At 35.8% G+C, this 16,801-nt stretch overlaps 1 protein-coding gene across 1 annotated transcript in view; it reads right to left on the bottom strand.

Annotated features, from left to right (window-relative positions):
• Positions 1–703: 703 nt before the first annotated feature.
• Positions 704–16,801, bottom strand: part of NRIP1 (nuclear receptor interacting protein 1) — a 164,321-nt gene continuing 148,223 nt past the window's right edge. Inside the window, exon 4 of the transcript XR_009155325.1 lies at positions 704–1,150. The gene's annotated coding sequence lies outside the window, so the exon portion shown is untranslated. The remainder of the gene's footprint in view (positions 1,151–16,801) is intronic.

Raw genomic sequence — 16,801 nt, forward strand, 5'->3', positions numbered from 1 at the left:
TTGAATTCAATGGTGAGATAAAATAAAGACAGATCAAATGAGCAATCATGCCAATCACATAATATCACATAACATCACATAATATCTATTCATCTCTGCAAGCTGAAAATGATGATCTGATGAAGTTTTAATTCTGAGAATAAACAAAGCCCTTGTCATAATTTATTTCTCTAGACTTTGAGGTGCTTCTAGTAGTGTTTCTGTGGCTACATTGGCAAAAATAAGAAGAAGAGGAGGAGGCTTTCATTATTTATGCAAAATATAACGTTGCAAGGATCATGAAAGGAGAAAAAGGAATACTAGATTTCACCAATTTCACAGTTATAATTGCAATCCAGACTTCACTGGTCATTCTAATGACAGTGGCTGTGTGGATTTTTGTTTTCATTTTTCACAGACTGCATTAGCTACCTGACTTGATCAAGTGAAACATTCATTTTATGGACGAGATCAGTAAGTTAATTTCTTATAAACTGCCTGATTACCAATGATTAACTCTGCTGCATTCGTGCAAGAATATCATCATTCCTTTTGCACAGAGCATCTCTGGTCATACCTGTCTGAAATTTGGCATGGCTGTTCTGCACTGTAGGAATTGCATGGCTGCAAATTAAATTATACTCTGTTATCTAGAGAAGCTCTATGGATGCATTTTTAAAAACTCAAATGTTAAAGGAGAATTCTCAAGAATATGTCTCCTTACTTTAAAAATTAACCGCAGGAAAAGAGGCAGAAAAATACTTGCCACTTTTAACAAAGAAAGTAGCTAAGCGATCTTTTGCAAATACTACTTGAGCTATTCCTAGCAAGGGAATCCAATCAGTTTTGCATGATTCATGCAAATCAGTTTTTAAAAAGTTAATACAAAAAAAGTTCACCAAAGAGTGAAGGAAAGAAGTTGAGAGAGACAGAACTGAGAATGCACAGATTTTAAGAAAGGTTTTAAATTGGGATATATAATTCTGAATCAACCATGGCAGCTTGGCAAGGAGTTGATGTCGAGGCTTTGTAGAGATACTGTGGAAAAAGTGGCTTCCCTTCTCACCCCAGAATGTAGTTTTAGCTGACAGCTGAGTTGTTTTCTGTGCATTTGTCATTTGTTTATGCTCAATGTAGCTGATGCACCACTGGACCTCTGAGTTAGTTGCAACTGTGGGAAAGGAAGAGGAAATAATTCAGAAGGTAAAAGTATTGGTGAGGATAATATTACTCTGCTTACTCCACTTAGATTTTTTCTAGGAGCTAATCATGGGATTACATTAGACCCTTTTCTTAAGGAAGGTGTTCCAATTGGAATTATTGTTGGGGAAAGTTGTTATCTAATTATTATAATCCCCTGTGATATCAAATTATAGGAATGATAATCTCTATAGTCTCACAAGATTGTCTTATCAGCTGTCCTTCTGTAACTCTACTAGAAATTCAGTATATTCAACTAATTTCTGTGTTAAATTTGTTCAGAATCCAGTACTATGTCTTGCACTGCACCTATGTTATTTTATATCTTAAATACTTTCCTTTTGAACATCCTTCATGAATTTATAAAATGTAATCACATCTCCCTCAAACAAATTTTGCTAACTGAGGTAAATTATATTACCAAAGTTAAACGTAGAATTTAAAAATCTCTTTGTTATGTTTATTGTACATATATGGAGGCATTGTATTTTGCATTTTATAAGAAAAATAAGAGTAAATTGCATCTTAGAAAATAAATTTATTTTGGTATAAATTTTGTTGATCAAATTAATAGATTTTTAGTTTATAAATGTTGTTGAATAATGATTAATTCATAATCAATAAGTTATAAATTCCTTCACTATTTTGAGTGGATAGGATTTAATTTGTTCCATTTTGTGCTTCCATATTCCAAATTATTTGTCATAAAGCATTTGTGCTTCCACTCTGAATCTTGTACAGCTCTGCAATATGTATATGATAGGAAATGGACAATATGCTAATTATGACTCACTGTCACTTTTGCAGGATACAAAAAGAAGTAGTATTAATGTTATAGTCGCTTGAGACATCAATCTAGTTAATTTACAAGTTAACATAAAAAATTAATGAACATAAACATACCAAATGTTCTCTTTTAGCACTGAACAAACAAGGCCCTCTTTCTGTCTATTGAGTTCTAAAATTGAACTCAAAATTCCATAATTTCTAGACATTAGAGTTGCAGATAAAAAGGGTTATTTATACTAACTCATATTGTATCTTTACAAGAAATTGCATGTTGTGATGAGATGTTTCATATTTTTCTCATACTTGGGTAATTCAATTCATTTTACACATTTGAATATTCAAATTCAAGTGAATATTTACATATGTATTGACATATATGCATTGTCATACATGGAATGTTAATGTTTAAATAAAGAAGCAAGAACTATCCAATGTCTTCAACTTCTGAAATAGATAGACCCTAATTAGTCAATATGCACTAATGTTACTACTTGCAAGAGTGGAGGCTAGGCGGAATCAGCAATTCTGCATGTTGTTTTCTGTGATCCTGTGTTCAAGTTTCTAAACAGGAACAGACACATTTAAGAGTTTTGTATATCATAAAAACAGAACAATAAATAGTAAATTTGTTCACATTTGAGAACGATCAGGGTTGTGATAGTTCTGAGCACAACTCTTATATGAAGTCCCTGATCAATATTACAAGTGTGTTTTATTAAGCTATGATATACAATAATAATTTTAAAAGACACTAGGAAACCAGTAAAGGTCTCTTCCTTTTTTTCTTTTGACCATAATTATCTACTATTAGTATTGAATGATTGAAATGTTGAAATGTTGAAAGGGTCACTTTGGAAGTGTTTTATTCTAATACCCTGCCTAAGGCAAGAGTCAAATTAAGACAATTAAGAGATATATGTTCTAGAATCATTTCAAAATCAGTGTAAAAGAATAGAAAAAAATACATAAAAGCTGTCAATGTACACTCTGCCCCTGTGCATGTTTTTCCTGAAATGAGATCCACTGAATTCAAGTAGATGTGCAGATAATTGTCCCATTTTAAATTATAAAATAAATAATTCCATATTTATTTATTTTTATTTATTTATTTTGTCACAACATCATACAAAAAGATTATATAGTATATAAACATATATATGAGTAAATATTCCTTTATATAGTTATGAAATACAAAACATAGAAAAGTAATTTGCAACAACTTGTTATAGCTTTATACTTTTCCTTCAGATAATGGCCTTGTGCATGGAATAGAAACCAGAGTGTGAAACCAGAGTGTGTCTGATAATAAACAAATGTAGACAAGACACTCATAACATTTATAACACATTGATGCAATTACACAGATTAGTTTATTCCATTGCTGCTTCTACATTTTTATGATGCTATTACATAGTTTGATAGATGAGGCAATGTAACAAATTTGTATAGAGTTTATGAAAAGTCCTGTGGCTTAATGTATAAATGAAGATTTTGCTAGCCAATCCTGTCATTCAATTCAATTCTATTCAAACCTGTCATTCAATTCAATTCTATTCAAACCTTTATTGTCAGAGTACAGTGTACTATGTACTATGAAATTGGCTGAGCCTCCCTTTGTGCATCCCAACACAATACGATTCACAGTGAAGGACAAAAGAAAAAAAAATCCCTATCCCAGTGAATCCTGCTAACAAACACTCAATCCTATTGCACCATGTGAACTTATTGCACGTTGCGCCAGCCCCGTAAATCAATTGTACTATGTTGTTGTAGTTATTTTTCATTCAAGAGTCTGACAGCCCATGGATAAAAACTGTTCTTCAGCCTGTTTATGTGGCTGCCTGTGCTTCTATATCTCCTTCCCAATGGAAGGAGAATAAAGAAGTGCTGACCAGGGTGTGACTCATCAACTGAACTGAAACGACAACTCAGATAAATGGCTATAAAGGTCCAGTTATTGTGGGAAACTTCAATTGCCCTTAGCATATGTATGGGTATATGCCATACTTTTTTTTTTTTGCCCAGTACTTGAAGAAAGAATAGGTATCAATGGTACTTATCAGTTGAAGATGGAAAAAGAACTCAGTGTATATGCAGAGAGATAACATAGAAGCATCCAAGCTCTATATTTCAAAAAGCCAACATAAATCTTAAAGTTTGTAGCTTTATCAATATAACTGTCCAATATAACTATTGTGAAGCATTAGTTGTAATATTGGTGGTGATATTTTCAAGGACTCAGAGGTCATCATTGACATTTGTGAATGTAATTGGCTTGTTAGGCATCTTTCTTTAGATTGCTGAATGAGAGCAGCTTTCCTCTCACAATTGATTTCACTATTACAATGTTTGTTTCGAATAAGCAGGTGTTCTGCATACAGATGCTGCCTGGACTTGGATAAAGAAATGGGTGTTTCCATCTAATGCTAGACAGATGTGATGAAGTATCTTTTATTGACAGGCACAAATGACAGTGATCACTGGGCTCCTTGCCAAAGAACTGCAAAGCAAGGTTATAATTTATATACATTTGGTTAGTTTCATTATAAAAGAAATATAAATCATAGTATGGCTCTACATGAGAATGCCTTTAATAAAATATTGGAAGAAACTTTATTATAGTTTCACAGCATTCCTCCATATTATCAGGATTTCATTTCTCTAGATTCCTTCTATTCTGTGAGATAACCATACCTAAGTCTTTTAATCATTCTAGCAGTCCTTTCACCATCTTGATAACCTTTCTTTGAACTTGCTCCAGTTTGTCAATGTCCTTTTTAAACTGGATGTGGATGACTAAAAACAATACTTCAAGTGAAGTTAGACCAAGACAAGGTAGATCAGGATAATTACTTCCCATAATCTGGACTCTATGCCCTTCTTGACTGTTCTTCAAGATGTTGCTGGTCTTCTTTGTGGTTGCATTATACCACTGGGACATGTTTAGCTTGTGATCCATTAATATACCCAGGTCTTTCTCACACATGCTGCTCTTGAGGCAGATTTTCCCCATTCTATATGTTTCTTTCATTGTTCTTACCTAGATGTATCACTTTACATTATTTCCTCTTGATTTTCATTCTGATTTTTTTTCTTCTCACTCTTCTAGCTGTCTTTTTAAATATTTTTTCCTTCTCTTCCCAAATATTAAACATTCTTCCTATTATCTAAAAATTTGGGAAGAATTCCCTCAAATTCTTTTGTCCACATTATCTATAAAATAGCTAAGCAGCACCGGGACAGAGCTCTGTGGTATCTGTGTGTCTTTTCAGTTAAATGTAACCCCATTTATAATTACCCTTTCAGTATGAGCCTTGAGCCAAATGTGGATCAACCTAACAGTTGTTAACCCCAAATGGAACATTTTGTTGGTAAGGATGCCATCAGAGACTTTGCAAAAGCCTTGCTATAGTTGAGATATAGCAAGCTATAGTTTTTTCTCCGAAAATAAGATCCTGTCTTATATTTTTTTGAATCCCGAAATAGGGGCTTGGCCTTATTATCGGGGGGGGGCTTATTATTTTGGGGGTGCAGGAGGCAACGAGTGTGGCCACCTCATGGCTGCTGCTCTGTTGTGCTGCTGTGGCAGCGCAACAAAACCGCTCATCAGCTGTTCGCTGAGGCAACCAAAGGTGGGAATCTCCCCTAGGTTCTTGGTAATCATCTGCCTCCCATCTATCTATCCATCCATCCATCCCCCATGCCTGCAAACTCCCATCCTGTTCCCGCCTCTCCCCAGCAGCCCCAGACACCCAAAGACTGCACCTGCCCGGCTTCCTTTTCTACAGCACCTGGCTGTTTATGGAGAAGGGTGGCATGTGGGACAGGGGAGAAGCAAAATGCACGGACTGAGATAGGGCTTGCCCCTCTTGCTGTCTCTTCTCCTCCACTCATGAGGGGCTGGGGAGATGCAAGACGTTCATCTTACCTGCTTTGCAGCTCTGTCACGTGTTTCGCCATTGTCTGCAGACAAACACGTTTTAGGGAAAACCAAACGTTTTGCAAGTTCAAGAAGTTTGATTGAACTCACAAGGTTTTTTTACCCTACAACGTGTTTTCCTGCAGACAACAGCGAGATACATGATGGAGCTACAAGGCAAATAAGACACATCTTGCACCTACCTGGCCCCACTCCACCCCTCCCCACCTGCCACCTCCAAATTGCATCCAATTTGGGAAGGGGAAGGAAGCCCTGCCATGCCTGGTGAGAGTGGGAAAGAGATGGCAAGAGGAGCGAGCCCAGTCTCACTTCATTCATTTCACTTCTCCTACACCCCACCTGCCACAGCCCTCAATAAAGAGCTGTGGAAAAGGGAGCCAGAGAGACACAGGCTTCGGGCATCTGAGGCTGCCAAGAGTCAGTGGAGAGGCAGGAGGGGGGCAGGAGTTTGCAAGCAATTGCTTCTCCTTTGCCTTCTCTCCCAAAAGCGCTCCTTGGGTGCAGCCATTCCTGCATCAGGAGACTTGCGGCTTGCACCGGCCTTCCGAAAGATAGTAGCAGCTATCCACAATTTTTTAAACCTTATTTTTTCCTGACCCACGTGGCCCAGTACAGTCAGGACAAAATAAGGGTAAAAAAATTGTGGATAGCTGCAGCTATAGTAACCTTTGGAAGGCTGGTGCTAGGCACAAGGGGCGCATTGCTTGGCCTCCTGTTGCAGAAGTGGCCGCAATCAATGGCAAAAATGGCCGCACTTGCTGGAGGCACTGGACGGTGTTGCACCCATGAATCAGCTGTGAATGGCAGCCTGAATGACTCAGCTGATCCAATTAAGGGGCTGAGAAGCCCTGAGGTGACCGAGGAAAGGAAGGGCTGCCTCCTGAGCTGGCCATGCCCATCCCATCACTAGGGCTTATTTTTGGGGGAGGGCATATATTTACACCCACCCCAAAAATCAGGCTTGGCCTTATTTTCAGAACATGTCCTATTTTCAGGAAAACATGGTATATCCCTAACATTTATCTGAGTAACCAATCTAATAACTGTCATAAAAGAAGATCAAATTGTCATGATGACAAGGCTGTAACTGAGGTAAAGCTACAAGGTTTAGAAGAAGTTTTTTTATTTGAACCCAGTTTTGTCAAGCTGATCATGGACATGCATGATTCTTTCGGGAGTATGGGGGGAATGCATTCCTCTGGCTTTTTTTAGAAAGGGGTCTCTCCAGTGGTATCCTGGACCCAAGTTTTGAGAGACCAATTGTTAATGGGAAATCAATTTTAGGAATTTTGCAAACCAACTGAGAGGATAGCTGAGTGCATCAGTCAGCTGTTTGGGGACTAGCAGTGCAATGGTCAGTTGTTATACATTTGTTACCATTCCACTGGGTATTTCAGGACCCAATATTATTCCTCATGGAATCCCAGTCCACCAGCCTGGGTCAAAGATGGCTTCTTCCTCAGCCATACACCCTCCCTCTCTCCCCCTCTCCCTCCCTCCCCCCCCTCACACAGAGCATTTATGTGTGTGTGTGGATGTGTGTGTGAATGAATAGATAAATAAAGAAGGAATTGAATTAAATAAAGAAATATATATATATATGTGAGACAGAAGTATTTGAAGAGCTGGAGGTTAAACATGTTTGAACATTAGAGGATTTATTTATTTTTTTAAGAATTGGAACATTGTAATTGTGGGTTAAATAAGATTTTTTTAAAAATAGGTGTTTGGCTAAGGGACAAAGCAGAATCCATAGATACTAAAATATGACTTCTAGAATTAGGAAGACTTTCACGTTGACAGATTTTTTTTTATTGTTGTTCAGTTTTGTTTATGTATAGCCAATTTTTTTAGCCTCTGTTTCATATGTTCATGTTTTACAAAAGTTTAAAAAACAAAAATCAATGAGAATGGCAAAATAAAAGTAATTCATGTCTGTCAAAAGATTAATGTCTCTAAAAACAAGATTTTTTTAAAATTAAGTTAAATTTAAATAAAAAAAAATAAAAAATAAAGAGTAAATAATGTTTTATACTTTTTCTAGACACATTGTTTAATTATTAGTTTTAATTCTGGCTTGTTCTCTTTTGAACACATTTAATTTAAACATTACTTTATACAGTAGGAATTTTGGACCAGTGTTAAATTAATATTATGTATGTGGGTGGAGTTTTTCCAAATCTAGTATTACTTTGAACTCCCAAATACAATAAATAGCTTATTACAGCCACTCTTTAGGTGCAGGATTATGATTAGCAGTGTTACAAACAGCCAGACTGAGGCTAGTAAAGTAATGTTCTATCGTGTACGAGGATATCATGATGATATATTAAGAAGTATGAGATATTGTTTGTGTCTCCTTCATGCTCAATAACTTCCTTATCAGCATGTGGTTATAAATTATCTATTTGACATGAATCTTTAGTTTTCTGCAAAGATTTGCTGAGCAATGAACCAACTGAAGGATCAATATGATAAAAATATAAATAAGAAATATATATATAATATTTTTTGTGTGTAATTGGAAGTAAATGATAGAAGCAGCAAATACGAAAAGCCAATTATTTTTGTTTTATTTTCTCTAAATTGAATGCTGTGTGCTTACATCAGGGGTGAAATGCTCTGAAGTCTGCTACCGGTTCACTTCGCTACCAGTTTGCTTCATGCGCAGATGCGTGGTGCGTGTCAAACACACATGCATGCATGGTGCATGCCAAACGTGTGCTTTGCACGCATGCGCGCTGCAGGCGCTATCGCGCAACACTGAAAAAGGAGGATTAAGAAGCCTTTTCTGAGTCTGCAAAAGTAAGTAGAACAGCATGAGTGGGAACAGCTGTGCTGCGTGATATAGGTTCGCTAGAAAGCAGGATTTTCTGCTTTTTAGCGAATATAAATCATGCAGCACAGCTGATCGTCGGAAATACCAGTTCACCTGAACTAGTAGCATTTTTTTACTACTGGTTCAGGCGAACTGGTCCAAACCAGTAGCATTTCACCCTTGGTTTACATTATAAATAACATTCTTCTCTTTCTGTATTTTGGTATATGTACAGTGAAATAAAACACATTATTTTATAGTATCCAACTATTATTAATAAAATTAGTATTATTATTTCCAGTAATTGGTCAGAAGCCAGGGATATTTGTAAGAAGAAGATGATTTTAAAAAGGTAAAATGACAGTTTTGAATATGCTATCAAAGCCCTTCCTATTTACATATATATGTGTGCAACCTCCATAACACAAACACATAAGATTTGCAATCTTGACTTTATTTTTATTCTTCCCTATGAATGCTCCTGACAGGAATACCTTGTAGATACTTAGATAGGACTAGTACTACATCGCTGTAGTTTGGTGTGGTAGCACAGTAGTCAGTAGTCAATACTTCTGCTGACTGCCAGCTGCCTGAAATTTGGCAATTCAAATCTTACCAGGCTCAAGGTTGATTCAGCCTTCCATCCTTCCGAGGTAGGTTAAATGAGGATCCAAAATTGTTGGGGGCAATATGCTGACTCTGTAAACCACTTAGAGAGGACTGTAAAGTGCTGTGAAGTGGTATATAAATCTAAGTGCTATTGCTATCACTCTATATCTATTTTTTTTTTAATTGTTCAAAGATGTAAAACTTTGCTCCTTACCTTTTGGATTATTCAGCTAGGCCTTGAAATATTAGTATATTGCTGTAGTTAGAAGTGAAGGCTGTTTCCTCAGTCACACTGAACAGTGTCTTAATTTATGATTACCCAACTGATTTAGTACAGTCATTCTGAAGACCATTTTCAAGAGAGATATTTCTGACATATGAAAGGAAAGTATATATCCAGTGAAAAATGCTAACTGGAACTGGTGTTATTTCTTCCATCAAGATAAAACTACTGAGCTTACTTTATAGAGACAGTCATTTTTTTGTTTCAGTAAATGCTCTTAGGTCATGGTATAATCATATGTGAGATATGAAATATGAAATATGAAATACATTCCATGATTATTGATTCTACTTTGGGATGAACAATTTTATGCATAAAAGCCAAGGCAGGGAGAGATCAAAACAGATCAAAGTTCATGTAGAAAATGTCTGCATAGGATTAGTAGGAGAGTTACATTATTAGGGACCACTAGTAAAACCACTAGTATCCTAAAAGAAGGTAACACACCACAACCGAAACTGCACCTGAGCACAGGAATAAAGTGCCTGGAGTCTTTCTGGAGTTAGAGATAATCAGATTACCCACATATACTCTATACAGTTGTTAATGGGTGAGTGGATGACAAGAACTATGTTTTTACAGTCAGTTTGTGATTGGCTGGGACCTTCTCACCAAAGTGGTAGCTATTTATCTACTCAAATTTGCATGCTTTTGAATTGCTAGGTTGGCAGAAGCTGGGGCCATTAACAGGAACTCACCCCATCACGTGGTGCTCAGGTCTCAAACCTTGGCTGTCAAGTTTAGTGGTCCCTTCATATTGCTAATGGCATGAACAGCCACACGATCCCATCCTTTTACAATATCATCAATTTTTAAAATAGTAGGACTGTACATTGTAAATTGTACATACATTGTATAAACAATGTCTCTGAGAAAAAACTGATTGGGACATGTCCAGCATATTCTATATTTTAAAGCTGAATTGAGCAGTTTCATGAACATCATTGTACAACAATAGGAATCCTATTATATTTTTATTATTGCTATGTATTTATCTACGGGCGTAATCAATCATGTATTAAGTGCTATCTATCTGTACTTACATGAGTAGCTGATTTGTTTTTTTAAATTAACTTCTGTTAATTTTTTAACAGAAAATTAACTTCTGCAGAATAAATTATTTTTGATTTTTTTTAATGAAAGGTATTAATATTTTACTTATGCCAGCTCCAAAGCCCTGTTCTAATTATGTATGGAAAACATGTCTAAATGCACATAACTGAGTCAGTTTTAAATGTTAAGGGGGAAAAAAGAAAGGAAAAAAAGGTTAATTAAGAAAGAATCTCAACCTCCTAAATCTACATTGGCTTAATGTAATAAAAGAGAGCTGAAATCAATTACTGGTGGAATGTCAAGGGTACAAAACTTATATGGTAATGATTCACTATCTAGCCTTGATGTTAAGAAATCAAGGTTGGAAAATATGGCAAGGGCAGATTTTAAATTTCATGACATGAATGACAGATGTGTGTACAAGCTAAAAACTCTTTATAAGTGGGAATGATGACTAAGCAAGAATCTTTCCCAGCTAAGTTTTAAAAGTGTATGTAAATTTTGGACTAGCATATTTAATTCACACAAGATCTAGAAATTAATATTGAAGAAAGATTTGGCAAGATGATTCTAGAAATCCTAAATAATATGTTTTAATACTGGCAGCCACTTAATTATGAAAAATTGTGGGATGGCAAAGTAATTTCTGCCTTTAAAATGTTTTTATAAGTGAGTGCTCATAAATATTAGCATAGACATTTTTTTAAAAAATTTAATAGCTTTAGGAAAAGTACAATACTTATTGTACATTTATAATTTTTGGTAGCAAACTATAACAAAGTGAGCTGAGATTGAACTGGACATCTGGTTAGTGAGACTTGTCTGATGTTTGAAAGATTTGGTATGTTCAGCACTGAAAGAACAGAAGAACTGTACTTAGACTGTAGTAACACTCTGCATTTCAATACCAAATCCTGCAATTCTAGAAAAGCTGATTGGCAGATAGAACAATAGATAGATGACTATAAAGAAATTAATGAACAAAGCAATAATGGTATATAAAGTAGCTTAGTTTTTCACACAAGAACCAAGTGTCTCATCAAACAAAATTAAAACCATTATATATATTAGACTCATCAGATATATAGATTATTCCTAAAATATAAAACATAGCTGATACTATGAGCTGAGTTGATTGGCATTTCTCATACATGATTGCCTTTTGTAATGTAAGATCAGTTATCTATATTTTATGTTTATAGTATAATAAAACCGTTTCTTTTCCAAATTTAATTAACAATATTATCTAAGAATACTGTGCGTAATCCTATAATAATAGCTCCCCATAAAATATTTCAAAAGAATAAGCAATCCATTTTATTACAGTGTACCATTAAAAAAAAGGAAAGAAAATGATGACCTGCAGAAAAATGAGCAAACTCTTTAATGACAATGAGGAAGGATTTAAAATTTCATCAGCCCATGCCTTGAAATAGATATATAGTGAAATCAAGCATTATGCTTTACTTTGGAGAAATCAGGTTTTATTTTTAAAATAAAATAAAATAATTTATAATTTATTTAAAATAAAATAAAATCTCTTTTTTCAGAATTTCAGTGAATTTACTTAGCAAGAAACTCCAAAATAGCATGGGTAAAACTATGCAACAACTCCATCTAAAGGAATTGATACTTAATCTTTATGCCATCCAGTAATCCAGTCTGTTGTCTTTCAGTATTAACTATTGAAATTTACTAATTACTGGTCAATCACCTTCTTCCAAAATGTACACAATACCAATTTGTCTTTCTTTCCATATATTAAAGGAAGTGCTTCCTTTCATTATATCCAATTAATATAGTTACTACATACTTATGCTTATATATATGTTTATATATTGCATAATTATTTCATGCATATGCTTATATATACTGTTGTGATAAAATAAAAATAAAAAATTAGTTTTTGTAGAAGAAAGAAAGGAAGAAAGAAAGATCTGATAAGAACTTGTTTTTGAGCATAAACAAATGATTTCAATTTCTTTCATTTAAATTGTTCTTGATTTATATTTTAACTATATCGTGCACCTAAGATGGCGCCGACGAAGGCTGCCTCGGTGAAATGCTTTCTAATTGTTTCTTTATTTCTAATTGTTCTCTGTGACTCACTACGGATTTCCTACTCACGAGACCATCTGCTAAAAATTAAGGAACATTTCTTTAAGGAGCAGCTTTCTTTAATCTCACCCCCGCCTGTCTTTACAAACACGGAGGAGATTCTAACACAGGAGGAGGCAATTCCCACGGAGCCATGGATTACTAAAAAAACCAAACGACGGAAACGAAGGAAACGAGGTAAACGATCTGGGATCTTAATCAAGCTAAGAACTCGCACTAAAACTCCTCTGCCTTCAATTTTCCTAACAAATATACGCTCACTTGCAAATAAGATGGATGAAATACTCCTCTTAAACAAATACTATTCTGATTTTCGCAATTCAGCAGTCCTATGCTTCTCTGAAACCTGGTTAAATGAATCCATTGAAAATAGCAGCCTGAACATTCCAGGATTTCAAATTGAACGATCAGACAGGGTTCCAGAAACATCTGGTAAAAGAAAGGAGGAGGCTTATGCCTATATATTAATTCAACCTGGTGTCAAGATTTTAACATAATTTACAAATTCTGTGACAACAATTTAGAGACTCTAATTATCAACTGCAAACCTTACTATTCGCCTCGTGAATTTCCTCATTTCTTCTAATTGCTGTTTATGTCCCACCACAAGCCTGTGTAAACGAGGCATTACGAACTCTAGCTGACCAAATCATGGAGGCTGAAGCCAAACACCCTGATTCACTGGCCATTGTTTTGGGAGATCTAAACAAGGCAAACTTAAGGAAAGAACTACCAAAATACTTTCAGCATGTCAATTGTCCCACCAGAGGCAAGAATACTCTAGACCACTGCTACACAACACTAAAAGATGCCTATCGGTCTTTACCACGTGCAGCTGTAGGACACTCTGATCATTGCATGATTCACCTTGTACCTGCTTACAGGCAAAGACTTAAAGCCATAAAACCAATAATTAAATCAGTGAAAACCTGGACGGAGGAATCAGAATTAAAGCTACAGGCATGTTTTGACTGCACTGATTGGAATATTATTAAAGATACCTCTGCAGACCTGGATGAACTCACAGATACTGTAACATCATATGTCAGCTTCTGTGAAGACCTATGTGTACCTACAAGGAACTTGCGAATACACAGTAATAACAAACCTTGGTTTACACCTAAACTTAAGCAGCTACGACATTCCAAAGAGGAAGCCTACAGAAAAGGTGATAAAATGCTGTACAATCAGGCCAGAAATGCACTAACAAGGGAGATAAGAGCAGCAAAAAGAAGCTACTCTGAAAAGCTAAAGAATCAATTTTCAGCAAATGAACCAGCAAACATGTGGAAAACTCTTAAAAATATCACCGGCTATGGCAAACCTCCTTCCCAGGCTGAAGGTAATCAACAACTGGCAGATGACCTGAATGAGTTTTACTGCAGGTTTGAAAGGAAACTACAGCCACCTATCTCCACAACCCCCATCTCAGACACAGCAACAACAGCCAAGCCTCCTACAACTGACCCCATTTCATTGGGTTCACAACCCCTAGTGATCACAGAAAAGGAAGTGCAGGACCTATTTCACAGACAAAAGCCAGGAAAAGCGCCAGGCCCAGACAAGATAACTCCTTCTTGCTTAAAAGTCTGTGCTGACCAATTGGCCCCCATCTTCACCCATATTTTCAATAAATCACTAGAGATGTGCTATGTTCCTTCTTGCTTCAAACGCTCTACCATCATCCCAGTGCCGAAGAAGCCCACCATCAAGGAACTGAATGACTACAGACCAGTTGCTCTAACATCTGTAGTCATGAAAACCTTTGAAAGGCTAGTGCTTTCCTACCTGAAAACCATCACGAATCCGCTTTTAGACCCCTTGCAATTTGCATACCGAGCAAATAGATCAACAGATGATGCTGTTAATATGGCTCTGCACTACATCCTACAACATCTTGAGTCTCCAAAGACCTATGCAAGGGTCCTTTTTGTAGACTTTAGTTCAGCATTCAATACCATCATTCCAGACATTCTTCTAACTAAGCTAAACCAGCTACAGGTACCGGAACAGACTTGTAAGTGGATCACAAGCTTCCTAACAAACAGGAAGCAGCAGGTGAAGCTAAGCAAGATCACATCAAATACCTGTACAATTAGCACAGGGGCCCCCCAAGGCTGTGTGCTCTCCCCACTTCTCTTCTCTCTGTATACCAATGACTGCATCTCCAATGATCCATTTGTTAAGCTACTGAAGTTCGCAGATGACACAACAGTGATTGGTCTCATTCGAGACAATGACGAATCCGCATAGACGAGAGGTCGAACGACTAGCCTTGTGGTGCAACCAAAACAATCTGGAACTGAACACACTCAAAACCGTAGAAATGGTGGTAGATTTTAGGAAAAACCCTTCCATACTTCCACCTCTCACAATACTTGACAACACAGTATCAACAGTAGAAACCTTCAAATTTCTGGGTTCTATCATATCGCAAGATCTCAAATGGACAGCTAACATCAAAAACATCATTAAAAAAGGACAACAAAGAATGTTCTTTCTGCGCCAACTCAGTAAGCTCAAACTGCCCAAGGAGCTGCTGATCCAGTTCTACAGAGGAATTATTGAGTCTGTCATTTGCACCTCTATAACTGTCTGGTTCGGTTCTGCAACCCAACAAGAAAAACACAGACTTCAGAGGATAATTAGAACTGCAGAAAAAATAATTGCTACCAACTTGCCTTCCATTGAGGACCTGTATACTGCACGAATCAAGAAGAGAGCCGTGAAAATATTTGCAGATCCCTCGCATCCTGGACATAAACTGTTTCAATTACTACCCTCAAAACGACGCTATAGAGCACTGCACACCAGAACAACTAGACACAAGAACAGTTTTTTCCCGAAGGCCATCACTCTGCTAAACAAATAATTCCCTCAACACTGTCAGACTATTTACTGAATCTGCAGTAATTAATTTAATTTAATTAATCGTTTCATAGTTCCCATCACCAATCTCTTTCCACTTATGACTGTATGACTATAACTTGTTGCTGGCAATCCTTATGATTTATATTGATATATTATCATCAATTGTGTTGTAAATGTTGTACCTTGATGAACGTATCTTTTCTTTTATGTACACTGAGAGCATATGCACCAAGACAAATTCCTTGTGTGTCCAATCACACTTGGCCAATAAAATTCTATTCTATTCTATTCTATTCCTATCTTATCAGTCCTATGAAACACACAGAAATGTGACATTGGAGCACTCATATTGCTTATTCTGAATTCTGAAATCCCAAGAAATTACTTTAAATATAATTAATGGGAATTCTTTATCAAGTACATGAAAAATGACAGAAATGACATTTGAATAATTTATATTTTATATTATGCATTTACTTATAGTTTGTAGTGTACACAAAATAATCTTCTTAACAGCAACATCACTTATTATTTCTGAGAACTTAGGCTGCTGGCATTAATTTTACTTCCTTATGTCTAACAATTATGAATAAACTTAATTCTGGAATGATCTTCTCTGATATGGTTGTTTTTAAGTAGAAGGTATATTTTTCCGTATAAAATATCATTTAAATTTTCTGTGGGATTTATAATAACATTATATTATATCTTGTAGAACCAACATTACTATAAGCACTGAAAACTTTCTAGCTAATATTGAGGCTGTCTGGGGTGAAATGTAAAAATGTTTGCTACCAGTTTATTTATTTATTTTTTATTTATTTATTTTGTCACAACAATATATGTAGGTATCATACAAAAAGATTATATAGTATATAAACATATATGAATAAATATAAGGAGGTATAAGCATATATAGAATAGAATTTTTTTTATTTTTTTATTGGCCAAGTGTGATTGGACACACAAGGAATTTGTCTTGGTGCATATGCTCTCAGTGTACATAAAAGAAAAGATACGTTCATCAAGGTACAACATTTACAACACAATTGATGATCAATATAGCAATATAAATCATAAGGATTGCCAGCAACAAGCCTTCCATTGAGGACCTGTATACTGCACGAATCAAGAAGAGAGC

The sequence above is a fragment of the Ahaetulla prasina genome, chromosome 5 (assembly GCF_028640845.1).
Source record: "Ahaetulla prasina isolate Xishuangbanna chromosome 5, ASM2864084v1, whole genome shotgun sequence".
In the NCBI taxonomy this organism is placed as follows: Eukaryota; Metazoa; Chordata; class Lepidosauria; order Squamata; family Colubridae; genus Ahaetulla; species Ahaetulla prasina.